Genomic DNA, 6,000 nt, shown 5'->3' with positions numbered 1-6,000 from the left:
TGCAAAGCAAGAAAAGTGTTTGTTCTAGACTGGGAGTGCGTGAGTGCGTTCGTTTCGTCGTGTGTGCATAACAAATTGAGCAACTTTCTTTTATTTTCTTCTTCGGGGTGAGTGTTCAAAGAAGTGGTTTGTTTGCCCAGGACTAATTGCCAGACAGATTGGCTAATCTCTGTCACTTAGTTTTGATTAGTAATTAGTGAGAACGCTGCGACTGCATCATGGAGTAGAACCAGAACGACGTGTGCGGTGCAGAAGAACGAAGTTCAAGGGAAAGGTCAGTGTCAAACAGAGAAGAGTGAAAGCGGAGTAGAATGAACCCTCAAAATAATGGCTGGAACTTTCTAAATTTAGTGGTAAAAAAAAAATTTAAAATTTAATAGCATAAAGCAAACTCTGACGAATTTCACTACAAAATGGTCATCTTGCCCCAAAATTTGAACATCAGATTGGAAATAACTTGGAACGCTATGCAAAAGGAATCCACAGCTTAAAAGCTCCTGACCTGATTGTCTACAAAGGCGCATTTGTTACCCCTCTCCCTAGTACACGAAAAAAGTTAGGTGACCTGTGGCATTCCCCCGGCCTGACATAAGCCGGTCGGTGGTGTGATAAAGAGGAGAAAAGTTGCCACCACATCCACTCCGGGCTCCGGAGGAACACAATTGCGGAAACGTGAGGCACGTGTCCAACGAGTTCGGATTTAGCTTCGCTGGTCTACCTAGTTGAGTTTCTATTCTGTTTTTTCTTCGGAAAAAGTTCTCATTTGTCGAGTCAATGAATGTTGTCGTCTTCGGTTTCACTTCTGGTGCCGTGCCACCGCGGCGATGATGAGGATGTTGAAATAAACGAATTGTTTGCCGCGCTGAGGCGGAGAATGTTGTGTACGCTTTCGGATCAAATTTCCTATTAGTTGACGTTGATTTTCTCGGGGAGTTTTCCGTTGGCGTTGTTTCGGAAATGATACTAAATGTGTTTGTTCATCTATGTGCACGCAACTGATGTTAACTTGTGATGACTTGTAGTCAATTTTGATTTTATCCTTTCCCTGCTCAGATATAAGATTCACATTTGCTGGAGCAATATGTGAAGGTATTTTCACAGGGACACAGATATCACATTCCGCTCGCTTTCTATCGATCAACTTTTTAACGGTTGATTCAAATATTCTGTAGTTGGTCGATTGATCATCCGCGGCGCTGGCATTTTTTTTTTGTTCCTGTTTGACGTTTGCTCACTACCGCCACCTAGTGGTTGTCCGGCCAAACACAATTTAGTATTGGGCGGTTTCGTGAGAATGCCACATCACTGGGTGGACATGGATTTACATGGAATTTCATTACGAAAATTTTCTTGAAAATGTGTACCAAATTATTCATTTCCCAAGAACTTTTTGCAGTGGAAATTTCATTGAATTTCTTGGGCATAGAGTATCTTCGTGCCTACCTCACTAAATACACATGCAGAGTTGCCATTGCTAGATGAAGCTCTCAGATAATAACTATGGAAATGCTGCTAAGATGCACGCTTTGCCCCAAGAAGAAGAAGAATATTTTGGTTCTGGAACAACTCAAGGTTTGTTCAAGAATATATCTTGGATTCCTTCAGAAGTAACTTTTGGGATTATTTTTAAATCTACTCCCAAGCTCCGTATGTTGGTTCCTGTTGGTTCTGGAATTCTTCCAGAATCTTCTAACGTGATTCCTTGAGAGATTTTTTTAGGGATTCCTCCCACGAATTATCCACGAGTTCTTTTAATGAAAAACTAGCAATATTTATAAAACTCTGTGATACGAATTGATGCTACCCTTCAGGATCTTTGCAATATCCATGGCCTGTGCGGTATGGCGTCTCGTTTCTAAAGTGTCAATCCCAAGAAGCTGACAGCGGTCGACATCCTCGCGCCAGGGTAGATTCCGCAGGGCAAAACGCACCAACTTCTTTTGTATGTTTTCAATGCGCGCTGTCCAGGTGTTCTGGAAGGTGTGCGCTTTAGGTTTATTGCGAGCAAGCGGGAGCTGTGGGAATGCACTACTGATTTGCATTTTGACATTGTTGCACGAGGAACGACGACACAGGTGACTATGATTTGTGACGCCTACTATGATTGCTTGATGTGCTATGCGCCGTTGTCTACTGTTCAATATGACAACATAAATCTACTGTCACACATCCATCCTCCTCTCAGGAATTGAAAGTTTTTTTTTAAAGAAAATATTGCTTCTTTTTTCTAGAAACTGGCCATTTTTCATGACCAATAATGGGATTCCATTATCCTTTCAATGTCATTTTGAAGAATGATTATGCACGAATGAAGTGTGAACTATTTGAAGTGGCTTACTGAGTGACAAAGATCGGAAATTCAATCATTTAATCACCTGCTGAATATTGTTTTCGCTTTTCTGTCTTTCGATATTTGCACTACATATCCACCTCACTGAAATCAGCCGTTTTTTTATGTTTCATAATATACGCTTCTTTGTACCCTTGGTACATCGGGTGATTCTTGCGTCTGCGCCACACAACATTTTTCTCGTTTCCCACCGAGAATTGCCGTAGTACTTTGTACTCAGCAAATATTGTTTGGGTTTGCAAATTAAGGGACGTATGATGGTTACGAAATCCATAAAAGGCCCTATTCGCAACTGTAATACGCCTTTTAACTACACGGAACGACATTCTCACGAGTCACAAGTGTTCCAAGATAAACAAATTCTTCATCAACTTCAAACACTTCCCATCAATCACTACTTCAGTACTAGTAGTGTTAGGCTTGTCACTACCCGAAATCATTTATTTCGTCTTGGTAGAATTGGTCGTCAAGCCTACCCTTACTGTCTTCCTCTTCAGAAGAGCGTTAGCTTCCCCACTGCCCTACGATCGATACCGATGAGATCGCTGTGGTCTAATTTATTTTATTGTCGTTAAGAAACAATTGCAAAGGGTGTGGTCATCCGGACGCGTTTTAAACCTTTTTTTGGTCGCCAAGAGACAATTTCAAGGGTGCGGTCATCCGGACGCGCTGTGGACTTTTTTTTTATTGTCGCCAAGAGACAATTTCAGGGTGCGGTCATCCGGACGCGCTGTGGACTATTTTTTTTTAATTGTCGCCAAGAGACAATTACAAGGGTGCGGTCATCCGGACGCGCTGTGGATTTTTTTTTATTGTCGCCAAGAGACAATTACAAGAGTGCGGTCATCCGGACGCGCTATGGACTTTTTTTTTATTGTCGCCAAGAGACAATTACAAGGGTGCGGTCATCCGGACGCTCTGTGGACTATTTTTTTTATTGTCGCCAAGAGACAATTTCAAGGGTGCAGTCATCCGGACGCGCTGTGGACTATTTTTTTTTTTTAATTGTCGCCAAGAGACAATTACAAGGGTGCGGTCATCCGGACACACTGTGGACTTTTTTTTTTGTCGCCGAGAGACAATTACAAGACATTCAAATATGAACCTTTTATCAAATGGAGTAAGCAAGTTTGTGAGATTTTATAGAGATTTAACCCTTGAGTAGTCGCGTCTTTGACTAGCTGTAGCGACGCCGCGCTCACGCTGTGTACCACATGCGTGCATATTTCATGGTGCGTGTACTCAGTACACGACGCGACCGCTCCCGGGTTGATCAACTAACAAAAATAAATGTTTTCTGTCTTGAGCTCAGTCTTGTAATCCTTCGACACTTTTCACTACCTTCGTTTTGTTGCCGCGGTCGACTGTCAGCCTGCTTTGGTACACTCGTGTACGACAGTTACCTCTTACACACGAAACGAGCGGAAGAACGAAGATCAATAAACATAAAAAACGAATCAAATCAATGTCGTCTGACATGATGACATTTACCTGATTGTAGCTTTCCGCATAGATGTTGTTGAATGTCAATATTAATTTATACTTGCTTGTTAAATCGAATACGATACACACATATTGCTAAAAAATACCAAACACTTTAACTCTATATCATTTAAAATTTTAGATGACTACCCTAACTAACATTTTCAGCGCTATAAGCTTCAGTCATTTGCTATCTGCTGTATAGCAGGCGAATTGAATCAGTGAACGCTGAAGAAAAAGGAAGCTAGTCAAAAATAAGCCGTAAGCTAATATTTACAAAGCTGCAAAGCAAGCACCATACAACTACCCGGCTCGGTTTTCTGAAACCAATCACTTGTTGCCAGAGCTGCCTTTACTGCAATCTATTCCAACTCTGGGAGAATTTTTTTATTATTATTCGAATAGGAGTAATGCTGACAAATGTACAAACCAGCAGCGCTTCGCTACTCGTTATGCGATATTATTACACCTTGAAGCTGTTATAAAGAAACGGTTGGTATAGCAACACGGCTTGTCGGATGGAAACAGTATTGTCAAGACCAACTTTAAGCGGGATATATAGCCACTGCACAAATACTTTGTAGCTATCCATATCAATGTTGTGAACTCATTTTGGTTGCTTTTACATATAGCACTCTAATCCAACTCTGGAAAAGTCGCCGGAAGATGTGCAACTCGAATAAGAGTCCCAATTAATAAATCAGCTGCTTTTATACAGTAGTGTTGTAAAGTTGCTAAATACACAAAGCAGCAGCACTTCGTAGCTTTTTAAGGAACGTGCTTTCAGCTAGAAGCTGTTACAAAGAACCTGTTGGCACAACCATACAGTTTGCACAATATAAACATTTTTGTGTTTGACGTTTCACAAGCTTTTTCAGCAAGATGAAGTTGGGTAAGGTATCATGTGGCACAATTATAAAACCTTGTCTGGAGTAAAACAAAAAGCAAAGTTACCTGATGATATTTAAACGATTAATTTGAAGATGCCGTGTAACTATCGTTTAACAACTGTGAAAATGCTGAAAAAGCCCCTTTTCCCGATGTTATTCAGTTAGTGATTACATGGGAGCCGACAAAAGAGCTATGACTTGGTGATATAGAAGCTGATCGCACAGTACATACATGAGAATTAAGTTTGCCAGATTCATTGGTATAGGACTTGCATAGAAAATTTCGTCCATATGTACAACACAGTAACTCAGCATCAAGCCGTTTTGAGGACGCTTTGTTGACGTTTACATTCACAATAAAGTTTAGTTGAGACATTTGCTCAAGACTTCCCTTTTTTATTACGGTTACAGTAGCGCTTATAATCTTCATTTGAAATCAAATTAATGAAGGGGAAATTGGCTGCGCCACGCGTTAATTAATTCCTCTTACATATAATCGCTAAAAAAATCTTTAAAGCTTTTAATTTTGTCTTGCACCGGAAAACCAATTGTTTGGAATTAATAGCTGGTTGATGTTCATGTAGGCCAAAAGTAGAATCCGCCAATTCATCTTGATCATCATTATGTTCTGTTTTTTAGTTGACTAAATGACTTTATACAACAAATCATTGAATAATCGAGTTACTACACCGTATTGGAAATCAACATCTAGTGTGCCACGTCTTTGCGGCGCAGCGGATTTGAATATTGATAGTTGTTGATGAACTCAAAACAACTGCCACAATGCCATTACGAGCGAATCGTGTCAAAATATTTGTGTTTTTTTAAACCAATTTCACAATCAATCATCTTCATATTGCTTAGTTTTGGTGCTGTCAATTGGTTTACTTTAGTTTATTAAATATCTCACCTAGCCAACTTAGTTGTGGGAACACTTTATACTACAATCGCGACCTGCGACGCTTGCGGATCAACACAAATAAAACATTTTTTTTTTTTTTCATTCTAATAGTCGCCATGGACCGGAAAACCAACCAAATACATGCACTAAAACAATCAGCACCGCAAGCAGCATTAGGAGATGCACGTTACTTTACTTAAGAAAGCATGACCGTATCGATTGATCTACAATAAAATTTCCAACTTACCATATCTGGACCTGCAGCTAAATGTAGTTCCCAGACCCGTCATGTTGTCCTACCTCACAGACACTCAAAAGTATATTTTCTCCCATTTTCTCACATAAGCACTTCGATTAAAAACACTCACAATGACACA

The 6,000-nt window shown here is 40.2% G+C and overlaps 1 protein-coding gene across 1 annotated transcript in view; it reads left to right on the top strand.

Moving 5' to 3' along the window:
• The first annotated feature begins 134 nt into the window (after nucleotides 1–134).
• The window catches only part of LOC109427503 (uncharacterized), a 154,410-nt gene continuing 148,544 nt past the window's right edge, over nucleotides 135–6,000 (top strand). The window contains exon 1 of the mRNA XM_062844582.1: nucleotides 135–274. The gene's annotated coding sequence lies outside the window, so the exon portion shown is untranslated. The remainder of the gene's footprint in view (nucleotides 275–6,000) is intronic.

Source organism: Aedes albopictus, chromosome 1 (assembly GCF_035046485.1).
Source record: "Aedes albopictus strain Foshan chromosome 1, AalbF5, whole genome shotgun sequence".
Lineage (NCBI taxonomy): Eukaryota > Metazoa > Arthropoda > Insecta > Diptera > Culicidae > Aedes > Aedes albopictus.
Note: the sequence above shows the minus strand (reverse complement) of the source record. Positions and strands in the feature narration are given on the sequence as shown.